The sequence below is a fragment of the Capra hircus genome, chromosome 8 (assembly GCF_001704415.2).
Source record: "Capra hircus breed San Clemente chromosome 8, ASM170441v1, whole genome shotgun sequence".
NCBI classification, from domain to species: domain Eukaryota; kingdom Metazoa; phylum Chordata; class Mammalia; order Artiodactyla; family Bovidae; genus Capra; species Capra hircus.
In genome coordinates, this window is record NC_030815.1 from 78,771,607 (window position 1) to 78,791,939 (window position 20,333).

Here is a 20,333-nt window from a genome sequence, read left to right on the forward strand (position 1 = left end):
ACCATAAGCCAGACTTTAGTAATATAGAGTAAAAAGGTGTAAAACTCCTAGGCCTACTTTGAATAAAGTAAAAAGAAAAAATACAGTGGGAAATTTAGAAAAAGAAGTCTCTTTTCCTATCTGCATTACTAACTCATGTAAGAGTTTATATCATTTGGAGGGTTAGAGATTTATACAAAAGAATAGACCAGACAGCCAAAATAAATAGATGCATAAAAATATCATTCTCTATCAAAAAAGCATTAACAATCATTCCTGGAGTACTATATCAAAAGGCCTAAAATTTGAAGGGCTGCTCTGACAGCTTTGAGCTTCATAGGGCCCCAGATGCCTAAGAAAAGTTCTCCCAGTCTTGCCATAGCCAATGGGCAAGGCTCCTCACCCAGCTAGGTCCACTACTAGTTAAACCAGCTGCATGCCTCTCAGTCCTCAATCTAAAACTAGTTTCAGTTCTCTGCTAGCCCTCAGAATTACTCAAACAAGCTAATCACATTCACTCTACTCACAAGTACCATTCCCCTAGGCTGTGAGTATATATGACTAAACAAACTGCTGTCAGTCTCACCTGACCAGGGTCAGGTAGCAGCTACCTTGCACAGTTTAGGACAGGTGATCCCTCCTTCACCAATCAAGTGAAGGGAGGTGAACAGGAGATAGTCAGACAATTACTGTATCTAAACTTTCTTTTTACACTAATATCACAGCTATAACCTGAGACCCGAAAATCAGTTCATGGATCCTCCAGGGTATAAAAATTGGGAAAAGTTAGTCCAGACTCTGGTAGGCAGCGCTGGTCCAGGCCAGAATAGGTCCAGTGTGGTTCTGGAGCTGGTTAAGTATTAGCAGACGATTCCTGACTACCAGGGCCTCCAGACAACATTTTTCCAATTTTAAGACAGCAATAAAGATCTAGAGGCAATTTCACAATTAGACCAGAGGCCTCTTACTCAAAAAGACAGTAATTTCCTGAGTTTCTCAGTTGTGTGTAGAACTCAGGTTTTGGAGGTTTGCTCCTTGAGTTTCTTTCTTTAAATGTCTAAACAATTCTATAAAGCACTTAATACCTGTGCCAAGGTATTGAGTTATTGCCCCTCCTGTCCAAAGTCACCCTTTTTGCCTTACTGAAAACAGATTAATGCACTTAAAATACTAATTTCTTTGCCACCTGGCAAGATATTAAGCTTTGTCAAGAGAGCACTGAAAAGACTCTGCAGGGGTAAAGGCTTCTGTTCCTGGTTCCGGCATGCCCACTTGGCTGCAGTAGGCTTGGCTTCTCCAAGACCCACTCCGACAAGTGCAGCTTCTCCAGCACCAGTCTCCTGCAGCAAGTGCAGATTCTCCAACAGGAGGTGATGCAACTTTGCAGCAGAGTGCCTCTGACAAGTCATCTCCCCAGGAACAGCTTTCCCTGGCACCCAAGAAGGCACATACCCAGCAAATTCTTCTAGCACCACAAATTAGCTACTTGAACAACATCTAGACATCAGTGACCCATAGGGCTGGTAACTGCTCGTTATATCAGCTAGTCCTGTATTGTCTGTTATCTTGACTTCTTACTGGTAAATCCTTCACTGCTCCTATCCCTGTTATAGTCAATACTTCTTTTTTTTAACTTTTTATTGGAATATAGTTGATTTTCAATGTTGTGTTAATTTCTGCTGTACAAGAAAGTAAATCAGTTAGACATATACCCCCTTTTTCAGATTCTTTTCCCACATAGGTCATTACAGAATATTGAGTCGAGTTCTCTGTGCTATACAGTAGGTCCTTATTAGTTATCCATTTTATATATGTGCATGCGTACTAAGTTGCTTCAGTCATGTCTGACTGTAGCCCACCAGGCTCCCCTGTCCATGGGATGCTCCAGGCAAGAATACTGGAGTGGGTTGCCATGCCCTCCTCGAGGGGATCATCTCAACCCAGGGATCGAACCTGCATCTCTTACGTCTCCTTTATTGGCGGGTGGGTTCTTTAGCACTAGCATCACCTGGGAAGCCCATTTTATGTAAATAGTGCATATACGTCAATCTCAATCTCCCAGTTGATCCCTCCTCCTCTTTCCCCCCTGGTAACCATAAGTTTGTCTTCTACATCTGTGACTCTATTTCTGTTCTATAAATAAGTTCACTTGTACCCTTTTTTAGATTCCACATATAAGCAGTATCATATGATATTCGTATTTGTCTGATTTACTTAGCATGATAACCTCTGGGCTCATCCGTGTAGCTCCAAGTGGTATTTCATTCTTTGTTACAGCTGAGTAACATTCCATTGTGTATATGTATATATGAACCACATCTTCTTTATCCAACTCTCTGTTATGGACATTTAGGTCGCTTCCGTGTCCTGGCTATTGTAGACAGGGTTCTGGGACATATATATCGTTTCGGAAGACGGTTTTCTATGGATAGATGCCTAGGAGTGATCATATGATAGTTCTATTTTTAGTTTTTTAAGTAACCTCCATACTGTTCTCCATAGTGGTTGTACCGATATAGGAAGGTTCCCTTTTCTCCACACCCACTCCAGCATTTATTGTCCATAGATTTTTTGATAATGGCCATTCTGACTAGTGTGAGGTAATACTTCAATATAGTTTTGGTATGCAGTTCTCTGATAATTAGTGATGTTGAGCATCTTGTCATGTGCTTTTTGGCCATCTGTTATGTCTTCATCAGAGAAATGTCTATTTAGATCTTCTGCTCACTTTTTGATATGAGTTGCTTGTCTTTTGGACACGGAGCTGCATGAGCTGTTTGCATATTTCGGAGATTAATCCCGTGTCAGTCACTTCATTTGCAACTAACTTCTCCCATTCTGTGGGTTGTCTTTTCATTTTATGGTTTCCTTTGCTGTGCAGATGCTCTTAGGTTTAATTAGGTCCTATTTATTTTTGTTTTTATTTTTCATTATTCTAGGAAGGATCACTTCAGTTTAGTCACTCAGTCATGTCTCAGTCTTTGCAACCTCATGAATCGCAGAACAGCAGGCCTCCCTGTCCATCACCGACTTCCGGAGTCCACCAAAACCCATATCCATTGAGTCAGTGAGGCCATCCAACCATCTCAACCTCTGTCGTCCCCTTCTCCTCCTGCTCTCAATCTTTCCCAGCATCAGGGTCTTTTCAAATGAGTCAGCTCTTCGCATCAAGTGGCCAAAGTATTGGAGTTTCAGCTTCAAAATCACTCCTTCCAATGAACATCCAGGACTGATCTCCTTTAGGATGGACTGGTTGGATCTCCTTGCAGTCCAAGGGACTCTCAAGAGTCTTCTCCAACACCACAGTTCAAAAGCATCAATTCTTCGGCACTCAGCTTTCTTTATAGTCCAACTCTCACATCCATACATGACTGCTGAAAAAATCATAGCCTTGACTAGACGGACCTTTGTTGACAAAGTAATGTCTCTGCTTTTGAATATGCTATCTAGGTTGGTCATAACTTCCCTTCCAAGGAGTAAGCGTCTTTTAATTTCATGGCTGCAATCACCATCTGCAGTGATTCTGGAGCCCAGAAAAAAAAAGCCAGCCACTGTTTCCACTGTTTTCCCATCCATTTCCCATGAAGTGCTGAGACCAGATGCCATGATCTTAGTTTTCTGAATGTTGAGCTTTAAGCCAACTTTTTCACTCTCCTCTTTCACTTTCATCAAGAGGCTCTTTAGTTCTTCTTCACTTTCTGCCATAAGGGTGGTGTCATCTGCATACCTGAGGTTATTGATATTTCTCCCAGCAAACTTGGTTCCAGCTTGTGCTTCCTCCAGCCCAGTGTTCCTCATGATGTACTCTGCATATAAGTTAAATAAGCAGGGTGACAATATACAGCCTTGACATACTCCTTTTCCTATTTGGAACCAATCTGGTGTTCCATGTCCAGTTCTAACTCTTGCTCCTTGACCTGCGTACAGATTTCTCAGCAGGCAGGTCAGGTGATCTAGTATTCCCATCTCTTTCAGAATTTCCACAGGTTATTGTGGTCAACACAGTCAAAGGCTTTGGCATAGTCAATAAAGCAGAAATAGATGTTTTTCTGGAACTCTCTTGCTTTTTCCGTGATCCAGCAGATGTTGGCAATTTGATCTCTGGTTCCTCTGCCTTTCCTAAATCCAGCTTGAACATCTGGAAGTTCACGGTTCACGTATTGCTGAAGCCGTTGGAGAATTTTGAGCATGACTTTACTAGCGTGCGAGATGAGTGCAATTGTGCGGTAGTTTGAGCATTCTTTGGCATTGCCTTTCTTTGGGATTGGGATAAAAACTGACCTTTTTCAGTCCTGTGGCCACTGCTGAGTTTTCCAAATTTGCTGGCATATCGAGTGCAGCACTTTCACAACATCATCTTCCAAGATTTGAAATAACTCAACTGGAATTCCATCACCTCCACTAGCTTTGTTCATAGTGATGCTTCCTAAGGCCCACTTGACTTCACATTCCGGAATGTCTGGCTCTAGGTGAGTGATCACACCATCGTGATTATCTGGGTCATGAAGATCTTTTTTATACAGTTCTTCTGTGTATTCTTGCCACGTCTTCTTATATCTTCTGCTTCTGTTAGGATCACCTGTTTTAAAAGATACAAAATACCTACTATCTGATTCTGATTAGATCAAAAAGGATATTCCTTCAATGAGTGTTCTGTCTATTTTCCTCTGTCCTGCCTATGTTTTCCTCTAGGAGTTTTACAATGTCTGGCCTTACATTTAGGTCTTTGATCCATTTCAAGTTTATTTTTGTGTATGGTGTTAGAGCTGTCCAGTTTTCCCAGCACCACTTCTCAGCCTTTTGGCTAAGATCAAGTGGTCTATAATTCTTTACTCTTTCCCTATTAAGTTACTACATCCCTTTTATCTCTTGACTGGACCCAGACCAATACATACCAACAATTTTTTAAGCTATTTAGTATGCCACAGTAAATATATCATGTCTGCTTAAGTCATATCAAGTGGATTCTGTTCTGTACAATTGAGTCTTCTCTTTTGATAAAGAATTTTTTGCTAAGGGATAGGGGATCATACAATACTCATGACATCATTATTTTAATTGGGAAGTGATACTGATTATACATAGACAGGGTTAAGAATGGCTACTAAAGATTATATTTCTAAGCCTGCCAATTATATACTTCAATTGTAATATCAGAGTACTATCTTTCCTGTAAGGCCTGACTACTATTTTAAAAACTTAGTCTACAGTGAGATACCACTTCACACCTACTAGAATGTCAATAATAAAGAACACAGATAATGACAAGTGTTAACAAGGATGTGGAGAGACTAGAACCCTCATACACTGCAGATGAGAATGTAAAACAGTAACAGCTGCTTTGAAAACAATCTAGCAGTTCCTCAAAAAGCTAAACATAAAGTAGCCGTAATGAGTCGGTCATTCCATCTTTGGGTACAAACAAAAAAATGAAACTACATCCATACAAAAACCTGTACACAAATGTTCATGCATCATTATTCACTAAAAAAAAAAAAAATAGGAAAGGAAAGGAAACATTAATGAAAAAATAAAATGTGGTATATCCACAGAATGTAACATTATTCAGTGACAAAAAGAAACAAAGTACTTCTATGTGCCACCTGAATGAATCTTGAAAATATTTATGTTAAGTGGAAGAAGCCAGTCAAGAAAGTTCACGTAATTATATGATTCAATTTGTATGAAATATTTAGGATAGGTAAATCTACAGAGACAGAAATTAGATTAGTGGTCATCAAGGACGATGAGAAATGGAGAGAGGTGTGCAGGAAATGGCTAAAAGGGTGTGGGAGCTTTTTTGGGGGGGTAATAAAAATGTTCTAAAATTGACAGTGGTAATAGTTGCATAATTCTGTGAATGTTTTAAAATCCACTGAATTGCATAATTTAACTGATGAAATTGTATGGTAAGTGAGTTATATCTCAATAAAACTGTTATATTAATAAAATAGCTAAATTAGTAATTAATTATAATAAAAACTTAATCCCTGCAGGTACTTTCATAATTCAACCATTCCTAAATTAGGGTTAGGGATTTACACTCTCTATACCTCAGTGCCTGCATCCCATGATGGAATACGATATCCTTTACACTAAAGCAAAACTATAGACCCACCTGGCTCTAGGAGAGATGTATTCTGAGTATACCCAAAAGAAGTCTAGGGGAGAGGTGGGAAGCTTCACAATGCTGTCACATAAAAATCCACAGTACATACCTCCCTAAATTGGGGCAAGTGTCTGCACAAGTTGATTTTTATATATTTAAATGTGGCTTACACTAGAATTAAATTTGGGAATCTAGCCTCAGCAGAAAATCATACAAGCAAGATAAACTTGCTCAAGATAGCCCACATAGAAAGAAAAGCAAACAAGTTTGCATATGATAGCTCAATAAATACACACAGAGATTTGGATCTTCTGAATTTTTGAGATTTTCCTGATCTTTCGTTCTCAGCTAGAACTAGTTCCAGAGCCTAAAGAATCTAAAACCTGAAGCCCTCAGTTCCCACTGGCTGAAGCCTGGAATCAAGCCAAGTCAGCCAACCAAGTGCACATCAGCCAAGTCAATAAGCATGTGCACACACACATCAGAAGTTCATACACGTAAACTGTCCTCATTTTCATTCCACAAACATGCCACAAAAGAAATTCTGACACACAGCAAAGGTAAAGTTGTACATTCTAATTATACAAATACTTCAATACACATGGTTTTAAATTTATTTCAAGTCAAACTGCTAAAAAAAGAAAAATGCCAAGAACCATATACTATTCACACTTCAAAGCCCCATCTAAATCTTTTAAAAACAATCTGAGGAAATATGATCCCTTTGACTTCCCTTGCTTAAACAACTTGCTCCAGTTCCCATTCAACCAGAACAACGTCATTATTTTACTCCCCTGTTTACTAAAGGGTCTCCCCACAAGATATCATTAGACAAAAAGTTTCCACTATTTAAAACATTTGAGAATTTAAAAAAAAAAAAATACTTGAGAAACACTGCTCTAATTAACAGTGATAACCTTTGCTGTTAAATACCAGATAGTTGTTCTTGTTGAAAAGGTTGTGGGCAACAGGAAAGGACTACAGTTAAAGAAGATCTGGGTAGCTGGTTCTACTATGGGAAATGGGAAAACAAGTATGCTGCAAATGCATTATCTTTTTTCAGCACTAATTGTTTCATCATCTGAAAGGAAGAAATCACTTTTCAAGAACTTAAGTGAACTACTACTGTTCTCCCACACCAGTTATGTCAATGTGATGGAAAACTGCAAATCATGATTATTTAATAAGATCACCAAAACTATGATCATACCCCTTTCCCTTATTAAAGGAAAAAGAAACTTTAAAGGAAGAAGGTAAATACTATCTGCTGTTTAAAGGATAGAAACGTAATATGCCCAGCATTAGAAAGATAGAGATTACTACCATTTAAATTAAGAGACAAACATATACACTGGACATGGCGTGTGTATGTTCAGTTCAGTAGCTCAGTCGTGTCTTGACTCTCTGCAACCTCGTGGACTGCAGCACACCAAGCTTCCCTGTTCATCACCAACTCCCCGAGCCTGCTCAGACTCATGTCCATCTGTGTATGTTAACCTACTCTAAATAACAATATTGAGGTATACATTTTCATTTGGTTACCTTAAACATACGACATTTGATGATTAGCTTGTTGATGTTTTAACCTGTGGATAACACTAAACTTATAAAAAGGTTATACCTTTTACCTTTCTTCATTATGCATCTTCTTTAAAAACACAAGATTTTGGATGTTTCACACACTACTCCACAAAAGATGTTCTGACACTTACAAAGGTCTAATTTGTTCAGCTATATGTTTTAATTATAACACAAATAATAGGGTGTTATTGTTGGAGAAACAGAATCCCACTACACTTCAATTAAATTAAATAGTTTACTTAATATTTAAAATAACTCTTCTCTCAATACTGATTCCAACTGATTAGTTTTAGACTTAAGTGAAGTGAAGCCGCTCAGTTGCGTCCGACTCTTTGCGACCCCATGGACTATAGCCTACCAGAGGCTCTAAGGAGCCTCTCAGTCCATGGAATTCTCCAGGCAAGAGTACTGGAGTAGGTTCCCATTTCCTTCTCCAGAGGATCTTCCCAACCCCAGGGATCGAACCCGGGTCCCCCGCACTGCAGGCAGACGCTTAACCATCTGAGCCACCAGGGAAGCCTTCAACTTTTGTTTAGACTTAAACAAGTGCCAAAATTCCTAAGTCCATATAGGTGATGAATGAGATTAAAATTCTTACCTTGAAACACACATTTTCCTTGCCTCTAACTTATGACTCTAAGCCCATTAAAATGGTTTAAGTTTTGTTTGTTTCTTTCTGTTTGTTTGCTTAAGGAAAGTACCACAGCTCTAAGTCATCTCCCATTAACATCAAAATAGGAATCAAAATACACAGGACATGAGGGACTCAAAAAGCTATAAGGCATCAGAAACAGATGTTTCTTTTGTCTTTTGGACTCTGTGGGAGAGGAAGAGGGTGGGATGATTTGGGAGAATGGCATTGAAACATGTATAATACCATATAAGAAACCAATCGCCAGTCCAGGTTCGATGCAGGATACAGGATACTTGGGGCTGGTGCACTGGGATGACCCAGACTGATGGTTTGGGGAGGGAGGTGGGAGGGGGGTTCAGGATGGGGAACACGTGTACACCCGTGGCGGATTCATGTTGACGTATGGCAAAACCAATACAGTATTATAAAGTAATTAGCCTCCAATTAAAATAAATAAATTTAAATTTAAAAAAAGAAACAAACAGTAAAATGACAGAGTTCCTCCTTATGAAGAATTACTTTAAATGTAAATAAACTCTCCACTCAAAAGGCAGAAATTAGTAGAAATGGATTCTAAAAACATGATCCAGGAATTTCCCTGGAGGTCCTGTGGTTAAGACTCTGCACCCACACTGCAGGTGGCACAGGGATGATCCCTGGTCAGGGAACTAAGATCCCACATGACATGCGGTGCAGCCAAAAAATTTTAAAAATAAATAAATAAAAATGAAAATAAAAACAAGATCCAACTATACGTCCTCTACAAGACACTTACTTTAGCTACAAAGGAAAAAATAGGTGGAAAGTAAAAGGATGGAAAAAGATATGCACGCAAATAGTAACTAAATCAATCAATTCAGTCATTCAGTCGTGTCCGACTCTTTGCGATCCCATGAACCGCAGCACACCAGGCCTCCCTGTCCACCACCAACTCCCGGAGTTCACTCAAACTCATGTCCATTGAGTCGGTGATGCCATCCAATCATCTCATCCTCTGTCGTCCCCTTCTCCTCCTGCCTTCAATCTTTCCCAGCATCAGGGTCTTTTCAAATGAGTCAGCTCTTTGCATCAGGTGGCCAAAGTATTGGAGTTTCAGCTTCAGAATCAGTCCTTCCAATGAACACCCAGGACTGATCTTTAGGATGGACTGCTTGGATCTCTTTGCAGTCCAAGAGACTCTCAAGAGTCTTCTTCAACACCACAATTCAAAAGCATCAATTCTTCTGTGCTCAGCTTTCTTTGAAGTCCAACTCTCACATCCATACATGACCACTGGAAAAACCATAGCCTTGACTAGACAGACCTTTGTTGGCAAAGTAATGCCTCTGCTTTTGAATATGCTGTCTAGGTTGGTCACAACTTCCCTTCCAAGGACTAAGCATCTTTTAATTTCATGGCTGCAATCACCATCTGCAGTGGTTCTGGAGCCCAGAAAAATAAAGTCAGCCACTGTTTCCACTGTTTCCCCATCTATTTGCCATGAAGTGATGGGACCAGATGCCATGATCTTCGTTCTCTGAATGTTGAGCTTTAAGCCAGCTTTTTCACTCTCCTCTTTCACTTTCATCAAGAGGCTCTTTAGTTCTTCTTCACTTTCTGCCATAAGGGTGGTGTCGTCTGCATATCTGAGGTTATTGATATTTCTCCGGCAATCTTGATTCCAGCTTGTGCTTCCTCCAGCCCAGCGTTTCTCATGATGTACTCTGCATATAAGTTAAATAAGCAGGGTGACAATATACAGCCTTGACGTACTCCTTTTCCTATTTGGAACCAGTCTTTTGTTCTATGTCCAGTTCTAACTGTTGCTTCCTGACCTGCATACAGGTTTCTCAAGAGGCAGGTCAGGTGGTCTGGTATTCCCATCTCTTTCAGAATTTTCCACAGTTTCTTGTGATCCACACGGTCAAAGGCTTTGGCATAGTCAATAAAACAGAAATAGATGTTTTTCTGGAACTCTCTTGCTTTTTCCATGATCCAACGGATGTTGGCAATTTGACCTCTGGTTCCTCTGCCTTTTCTAACACCAGCTTGAACATCTGGAAGTTCACGGTTCATGTATTGCTGAAGCCTGGCTTGGAGAATTTTAAGCATCACTGTACTAGCGTGTGAGATGAGTACAATTGTGCAGTAGACTGAGCATTCTTTGGCATTGCCTTTCTTTCGGATTGGAATGAAAACTAGTAACTAAAAGGGAGGCTCTACTAATATGAATGGTAACTAAAAAGATGGCTCTACTAATATGAAACAAAATAGACTTTAAATCAAAAACAGTTATAAGAGACAAAGAAGAACACTATATATTAAGAAAAGGAACAAAAGAGCAAGAAGATATAACAATTATAAACACTCTTGCACCTAATAACAGACCACCAAAGCAAATGAAGCAAAAACTCATAGAATTATATATCAGTTCAGTTCAGTTCAGTCGTTCAGTTGTGTCCGACTCTTTGCGACCCCATGAATCGCAGCACGCCAGGCCTCCCTGTCCATCACCAACTCCTGGAGTTCACTCAGACTCACGTCCATCGAGTCAGTGATGCCATCCAGCCATCTCATCCTCGGTCGTCCCCTTCTCCTGCTCCCAATCCCTCCCAGCATCAGTCTTTTCCAATGAGTCAACTCTTCGCATGAGGTGGCCAAAGTACTGGAGCTTCAGCTTTAGCATCATTCCTATCTATAATCGTTGGCAATTTCAATACCCTACTCTCAAAAATGGATAGAACAACCAGACATAAGATAAGAAAACAGAGGACTTGATAAACACAATAAACACAGACAACTAGACATAACAGACAAATATAGCACATTCTACCTAACAACAGATACATTCTTCTCAAGTGCAAACAAGACATTCTTCAAAATACACCATATGTCAGGCCATAAAATAAGCCTCAATAGATTTTAAAAGACAGATAATCATACAAAGTATTTCTTCCAACTACAACAGAATGAGTTTAGAAATCAGTAAGAGAAGAAAAACTAGAAAATTCACAAATTTGTGGAAATTAAACAATACATTCTTTTTTAAATATTTACTCATTTATTTGGCTGTGTCAGGTCTTAGTTGCAGCAGGTGTGGTATGCAGGCTCAGCAATTTTGGCACACAGGCACGTGAGATCTTAGTTCCCCCACCAGGGACAGAACACGCGTCCCCTGCCCTGGAAGGCGGATTCCCAACCACTAGACCACCAGGGAAGTCCCAGGAACATACCCTTAAACAACCAAAGGGTCAAAGTAGAAATCACAAGGGAAATTAGAAATATATAAGAAACAAATGAAAACAAAAAACACAACATATCAAAATGTATTAGATACAGCAAAAGGAGTGCTAAGGGGGGAATTTATAAAATTATAAAAAATAAGAAAGACTTCAGGAACAACTTAAGTTTATAATTTAAGGAACCAGAAAAAGCAGAAACCGAAAACCAGCAGAAAAAAGGAAAGAATAAAGATGAGGGCACAGATAAATAAAATAGTGAATAGAGGAAAATCAACAAAAACAAAAGTTGATCTTCAAAAGATTAACGAAATTCACAAAACTTTAGCAAGATTAATTAAGAAAAAAGGAGCAAGTTACTAATCACAAAGTGGAAACATTACTGATCCTACAGAAATAAAATGGATTTAATGAGAGTACTATGACCAATTGTGCACCAATAAAGTGGATAACCTAGGTAAAATCAACAAATTTCTAGAAACCAACTGAGTCACAAAGAAAGAGAAAATTTGAATGGGCACATAAATATTAAGGAGACTGACTTAGTAATCAAAAACCTCCCAACAAAGAAAAGCCCCAGACCCGATGGCTTCACTAGTGAATTGTACCAAACATTTAAAGAACATCAATGCTTCTCAAATCCTTCCCAAAAAGCTGAAATGGAGGGTATCCTTTCTAATTCATTCTATGAGGCCAGTATCACCCTGATAACACAGTCACAAAAAGACATTACAACAAAACTACAGACCAATATTCCTATTGAACACTGATTCAAAAATCCCCAACAGAACACCAGCAAACTGAACTAAGCAGCAAAAATGCAAATCAAAGTCATAATGACATATCATCTCACACCTATCAGGATAGCTACTATGCAAAAGAGCAAAAAATCCAACCACAGAAAATAACTGTTGATAAGGATGTAAACAAATTTGAACCTCTGTATAATGTCGGTGTTGCTGTGAATGTAAAATGATGTAGCTGCTATGGAAACAGCATGGTCAGTCCTCAAAAAAATTTAAAATTACCATATGAGCCAACAATTCCACTTCTGTGTATGTACCTAAAAGAACTAAAAGCAGAGTCTCAAAGAAATATTTGCACACCCAAATACACAGCAGCAGCATTCTTCACAATAGACAAAAGGTAGAAGCAACCCAAGGATCCACTGATGAACAAATAAACAAAATATGATAAATACATACAGTAGAATGTTAGTCAGTGATGAAAAGAAAGGAAATTCTGACAGATACCACAGTGTAGCTGAATTTTGAAGACACATGCTAAAAGAAATAAGCCAATCACAAAAGAGCAAATACAGTATGATTCCACTCACTACACAGAGTAGTCAAATTCACAGAGAGAAAAAGCAGAATGCTGGCTGCCAGGGAAAGGTGGGAGGGGAAGAAATGGGCAGTTTATAACTTAATGGATGCAATTAAGTTTTGCATGATGAAAAGTTCTAGAAATGGATGGTGGTAATGGATGGACAACAATGTGAATGTACTTAATGCCGTGGAAAGAAAGAAAGTGAAGTCGCTCAGTCGTGTCCGACTCTCTGCGACCCCACAGACTGTAGCCTACCAGGCTCCTCTGTCCATGGGATTTTCCAGGCAACAGTACTGGAGTGGATTGCTATTTCCTTCTCCAGGGGATCTTCCCAAACCAGGGATCAAACCCGGGTCTCCCACATTGTAGACAGACGCTTTACCATCTGAGCCACCAGGGAAGTCGGAACTGTATACTTGATATGGTAAAAATGCTAAACTTTATATGTATTTTACCACAGTTTTTAATAACACATTTTTATTTCAAAATATGGACCAAACACATGAGTGAGTCAATAATGTTAAAAATTGGAAAAAATAAATTTCAAATGTAAACACAAAGTTAAAACTGATGAGATGAAATTAACAAATGAAACATATTCTCAAGGCAAAGAAAAAAAGAATCCCAGAAGTCTAGAGTTGTAGCAAGCTTCAAAGATCTTGTGAAATTCAAATCTTTTCACTCTGTAAATTAGGAGAGAAGCTCTTCAGGGAGGTTAGCTATCTTACATTCACCATTGGTCAGTTCTGCCTACATGCAACAAGAAGCTGTTAATTAATAAATCCCGAGAGTTTTTGGCAAAATAGGATTCTTTTTAATTCATTAAACTCTATTATATGTAGGTAGTGTTCCTATTATTATTCTACCATAAATTTGTCTTTGACATTATTGTTCCCAACGTAATCTATACCCTTATAATCGTAACTGTAAATCTTTCTCCCCATAGAGAAGATGAGAGGCAAAGACAGCAAGTACCTCTCATCTCCTTAGGACTGTTCATCCTCAGCATGAATTAAAGGAGAAATGAAAGCAGATTAAGAAGGAAGCTAAGTGGTCTTTTTTTTTCCAGCTTATAAACTAGATGTCAAGCAAGCTTTCCATACTGTGCCCTCACTATATTTGTCTAATAAGTAAAACAAAAAAAAAATTAGATTTGAATATTTATGTGGAAATGTAGTACCAAATCTTTATTTTCAGACAATGTAATTTCAGAACACTAATAATATAGTTCCCTTGCATCAGCACTGGACTGAAATGCTAAGAAACCTTACAACTTTCTGTGAATAACCTTTCAGTTCAGTTCAGTTGTGTTTGACTCTTTGCGACCCCATGAATCACAGCACACCAGGCCTCCTGTCCATCACCAACTCCCGGAGTTCATCTAAACTCATGTGCATTGAATCAGTGATGACATCCAGCCATCTCATCTTCTGTCGTCCCCTTCTCCTCCTGCCCCAATCCCTCCCAGCATCAGGGTCTTTTCCGATGAGTCAACTCTTTGCATGAGGTGGCCAAAGTACTGGAGCTTCAGCCTGAGCATCAGTCCTTCCAATGAACACCCAAGACTGATCTCCTTTAGGATGGACTGCTTGGATCTGCTTGAAGTCCAAGGGACTCTCAAGAGTCTTCTCCAACACCACAGTTCAAAAGCATCAATTCTTCGGCCCTCAGCTTTCTTTATAGTCCAACTCACATCCATACATGACTACTAGAAAAATCATAGCTTTGACTAGTCGGACCTTTGTTGGCTAAGTAATGTCTCTGCTTTTTAATATGCTATCTAGGTTGGTCATAACTTTCCTCCCAAGGAGTAAGCATCTTTTAATTTCATGGCTGCAGTTACCATCTGCAGTGATTTTGGAGCATGGAAAAATAAAGTCAGCCACTGTTTCCACTGTTTCCCCATCTATTTGCCATGAAGTGATAGGACCAGATGCCATGATCTTAGTTTTCTGAAATTTGAGCTTTAAGCCAACTTTTTCACTCTCCTCTTTCATGTTCATCAAGAGGCTCTTTAGTTCTTCTTCACTTTCTGCTATAAGGGTGGTGTCATCTGCATATCTGAGGTTATTGAGAGCTTAAGCTAGCATTTTTCATTATACCATCTTTACTTAAAAGAATGTCTTAGGTATTTTGGAGGTTTGCTCAGTAATGAAAGAAGTCTTCTTGTCACTTTAGGAAACAACTGCGAATCTTATTTTTGCCAATGATAAAATTTGAACTTTCAAGCAAAAATCAGATTTCTGGAAACCTCATATCCATCATCATGTCACAACAGGGACAGCTTCCCAATAACTTGTTTCTGATAGAATGGGTGATATTAACAAATGTGATATTTTAATAGCTTATAATGAAAAGTAACTTACTGAACCAATATTGACAAATGACCAAGGCATGATGTTATACAGTCAGACATTGGCATATGATGCACTCTATGTTCAAACCAATGGATTTTAACATAACATTATTAAGAAGTCTACTGATACGATTTCAGATTCTAGACTGCAAATGTCAGGGAGGAGGAAACTTTCCTTTACTCTTCCAGGTTCTTCTGGTTGGTCTAAAAATTAAACTGGCACAAGACAGATTAACAACAGAAAATCAAATTTAATTTCATATGCATGGGAATTCCATACATAAGGTGGGCCAGACACCCTACATACATGAGAGATTCAAAGATAGAAAGGTAAAATGTGGTGTAAATGTCACTCTGAACTACAGGATGGGATAGGGGCCTGGGGCTTAGAAGAACAGGAGGATCATTCACAGGACAATAAGCAGCAGAGCAGATATTTCACAATGGGGCCACTAGGATGAAATTTATCTCTGGTAATAACTTTTTTTCTGAGAAAAACCCCCAATTTAAGTTCTTCTAGGTGGTTAAAAAGGGGCAGTAGTTTCTCTTGAACCCACAGGGTCTCATCTGCTCAAAATAATCAATCATGCAAATGTGGCAAATTTCAAGAAGGTTCATTTCAAACTCCTACATAATTTGCTAAAAACTGTTATATGCTGAGTCTTGATGTAGTTAACAACCAAATATACGGCTTTCCACGTGGCTCAGTGGTAAAAATTCCACCAGACAACTCAGGAGACACAGGAGTCACTGGTTCTGCCAGTTCAATCCCTGGGTCAGGAAGATCCCCTACAAGAAAAAATGGCAACCCACTCTTGCCTAGGCAATCCCATGGACTGAGCAGCCTGGAGGGCTACAATCTTGGGGGATGCAAAGAGCTGGACACAACTGGGTGACTGAGCGTGCACACACATGTACACACACACACACACACACACACCCCCCAACAAAATATATCCATAATTCCTTGGAGGCTATCAAAGTATCCCTCCCTTTTTCAACCATTAACTGTGTGAGGCTGGATTTCTCTCTGTATACATACTTCAACCCAAACAACATACTGCAATAGACTGAATGTAAAAGCAAATACGAGAATCCTGCTATTTCTATTAAACCAGACATTAGAGATTTACAAAAATCTAAATTGCCAGTGTTCTCACTCCTTCGTTCTTAAAAAAGTCATCTTTTACTAAAAGAAAAAAAAGTTTATATTAACATGTAATGGGTTTATACACTCATTCTAAGTGAATTAATAAAAAGTTATATCTCTGCTTTAATTTATAATATAATACAGACAAATATAAGACACAAAAGCTCTCTGTGTGCTCAATACTTCTTTTAAGACTATAAAAGAGTCCTGAGACAAAACATTTGAAAACACCTGATTTAAAGAACAGTATCAGATCCCTGCAAAACAAAAGGAACCAGAAGTACTTTTTCTTTTATTTTTTTTTTCGTTTTCCTAAAAGACATTACATGAAAACTGAAAAGGGACACAATGGCAAATCAAAATTATTTGACTCCTTCTATGTAACATCAATAAGAATTTAAAAAAAGAAAAGAATGCTTAAATCAAAGTGATTTTGTATATCCTGGAAACATAATGCAATATCTTGATCAGATACACACAAATATATCCATTTGATAAATAACATTTTTGATAGCTGCATATGACAGCCAAAGAAACGCGCAGTCACAAACTCAAAAACAGATGATTAAAATAGCAGCCGCCGCCACCGTGAGGGAGACAATCCAAGATCCTGTCAGAAGGGACAAACGGATACTTCAGCCACTCTCCAGCAGCATCTCAGGACGCCCAGCTCAGGGTCTAGCTGTTCTATTTTAAACTAAATTATATGCTTCCAAGACAGGACAGTAACACTAAGCTCTCAGCCCCAAAAGAGCAAATGGGTCTTAGTGGGATTAACCTGGAGTAACAGGACTCAATCAGCCCAAAGCCCCTTTTCGGCTATGAGATCCCCTGTGCTGAGGAAACACAGAAGCAATAATAATATTTACTGAGCATTTTCTATGTGCTAGGCACTGTGGGCTAAGCACTTAACATTCAAGATCATCTTAAGAGTATACACCATAATTATCCCCATTTTTGGAGTTGAGAAAACTGAAGCACAAAGAAGATAAATAACTTGCCCAAAGCAAAGGCAGGATTTAAACCCAGCCTGTCTGACTCTGAGGCCCAGCCCCTTAGCCGCTACACTACAGTACGCACAGGCAAGTAACCAACAATAATACAGAAAGTTTAAAGTCAACGTCCACTGTTCATACTGCCAAAGAGAAGCTTCCAATTTGCAGAGAGCCCTCTGACAGGTTCATCTATTACTCTGCGGGTGCTGTTCAACTTCCAAGTACCAGAGGACCTCAGGCAAGAGAAGTAGATTTTGGAAGGTAAAACTGTAGAGGACATTTTTCTTTAGTCCAAAATATAGAATATAAGTTAGATAATTTCACAAGTCTTGGACCTCTTTGCCTTCTGCAATTGAAGATAAAACCATTATTATATAAGAATCAACTAGACCATTCCAAAGAGAATAATGCCTCAATTCAAATCAATTGATAGAGCTTTATAAAAACTGCTTTTACAAAATTTCAAATTACACTATACATCTAAATGTTTTGCAATGAATGTGGCTAATTACAAGGCTAGCTCTATGTTTATGTCTTTCACGTCAGTGTTCAGAGTGAGAATGCAGTTTCAAATACGTGTTGAAGCAACTCAAGGCAGAGTTTTAAGGTCATTAAAAATGAACCTAGAACTTCACTGTAGAAATTAAATCAAACAAAGTGGAAAGGGAAGCAGAATAAGTCAAGTTACAAATCAGCCTTAAGGATAAGGAATAAGGAGTGAATAAGCGCTAACTATCTCACAGTAATTACAGAAGAAAATACTTAGAGATATTTCAGAGTTTTTGTTTAGTTTTAACATTTGGCACACGTTTTAAAATATGTACCATACAAAGTGCCTTAAATAAACTACTATTTTTTTGGCCTACTGAACTGAAAACATTCCACAATATAATTACAGAAATAACTTTCTGGTTTTCTCAGGGATCAAAAAAAAAAAAAAAGACATTTTATAAAACAAATTCAGAGGATAACAAAGAAAGAGATAACTCGATTTACATAAAGATTCCAAGAAAGACAGAAATGGTAAGTGAAAATGAGTGATCCAGCAGACTGTTAAAAGTCCTTTCTACCCACAAACTGTACAAACTACATCACAGACACTGCTACAAATGTACATCATAAACACTGTTACAATTTTGAATACCTGAAAGTAAGAAGAAAAACAAACCCACGCAGAATGAACATTGCCACAGAAAATTTCTACTGAGTCTTAAAACATATTAAGTCATCAGCAGTGCTAGACCTGCCGGCACTTGAGGAAGCTATCTTAAAAAAGAGAAACAAGCTTTATGTTATCAACATTCACAACGATGTGTAAAACTCTATTCAAAGATGGATAAATACCCAGGAAAGGAAACCGACCGACTCAAACCTGCACTGGTACATTAAGAGACTTAAAGGCGCAGGAGGGTAACCACCGTGGAGCCCAGCAAGCCTTTGCGTGGGGTTGCAGGTGCCCCTGCACACTCGCTTGAAAAACCCGCAACTCGGGAAGGAAGGCTGGAGGGAAACTCTGCACTGTCATCTAGGGCGATCTCCTTCACGTCCAAATCAAACCCACAAGGCGACAAGTTGTAAGCAGAGAACACACTTCGGGTCAAGTCAACCACAGAAAGGAAGCAAGCTCGGCCATCGCCGTCGTCACACCACTACCCACCTTGAAGCCGGGTGCACTTAGGGGCTGAGAGCTGGGTAGGTGTGGAGGCAAGGCGCGCGCCCGGCCCTGCCCACCGCCCCTCCGCACCGCTCAGCTCTGCGCTGCACCGCGGTCACCGCCGAGAGAAAGGAAGAGCAGGGCAGGGGGCCGCCTCTGCTCGGAGACCTCACCGGCTACCCTCTGCGAGGGCTGGAGAGGGGACGACCGAGTGACCATGGGTGGGGGCGGGGTGGGGCGTTTTCCAGAAATCGGCCAAAGCCCCCACCCATCAGGGATTCCCTTCAAGACCCGGTCCACCCCAGAAAGACACGGGTTACACAATCTGTCAGGTAAGGGGCCCAGAGGTAGTAGGGCGCAGACCGAGGAGGGCCGGGGGTCGCTCCTTCCTAGCTTCTCCCGCCCCCAAGACACCGCGGCCGGGGAGAGCGAAGTGGTGGCTGGCTGGCGGATTAGCCGCGGCCGAGGGGCTGCCGGCCAGGACGCGCGGACGGCGGCGGCGGCGGGGAGCTCACCGGCTCAGGATGGGGCGCTGGCAGGAACTAGGCAGAGCCGTAGCACCCGGCTCGGCGTCGGCAGCGCGAGCGGCTGCTCTCCCGACACACCGCGGATACCTAGACGCCCGCCGCCGGGTGTTTTCATACAAACCCCGGTGGCAGGCGAGGAGGAGGAGGAGGTGGCAGTGGCGGCAGTGGCGGCGGCGGCGGCGGCGGCGGCGGCGGAACCTGCCCGCATCCCAGGCAACGTCAGCGCGGCGCCCCGCCCACCGCACTCCTCAGCCCGCCGGCTCGCGCGCGCCGGGCGGGAGGGAGGGCGGGGTGCGCGTGCGCGCGGGCCGGGTGAGCGCGCTCCGCGGAGAGGGCGGGGTGAGCGCGGACGGGAGCAGCGGCGGGGGCGCGTTAGGGAGCGCGCGTGAGAACGGAGGGAGCGCGCGCAGGGGGACGACTAAGGGAGCGCGCGCAGGGGGAGGGCGGGGAGCGCGCGCAGGGGGAGGGCTGGGAGCGCGCGCCGTTGTTTGGGGGCGGGGGAGACCCGGGCGGGATTTTGGAGCTGGTGCTGTTCAGGACGCCGGCTGTTGTACCCTGCAGCTGCTGCTCTACCCAACCAAAGGGGTCTCCGGGCGGCTGCCCACATCCCGAAAGTCACCTTCCTTTACGCTCCCAATTAGAGCCTCCGCTTTTTCCCAAAACTAAGCTGGAGCGCACCCCCACCCTCTTAGGAGGCTTCTGCGGCGCCGGACCAGCGGTTCTTAACTCTCGGACTTATGTGAGGTCGCATTGGACCCTGAGGACCGCGGTAAAATTTAGCCTTTTCCTGACCTCAAAGAG

At 40.9% G+C, this 20,333-nt stretch overlaps 1 protein-coding gene across 1 annotated transcript in view; it reads right to left on the reverse strand.

The window, feature by feature from the left end:
- The window catches only part of AGTPBP1 (ATP/GTP binding protein 1), a 190,558-nt gene extending 170,858 nt beyond the window's left edge, over window positions 1-19,700 (reverse strand). The window contains exon 1 of the mRNA XM_018052439.1: window positions 19,521-19,700. The gene's annotated coding sequence lies outside the window, so the exon portion shown is untranslated. The remainder of the gene's footprint in view (window positions 1-19,520) is intronic.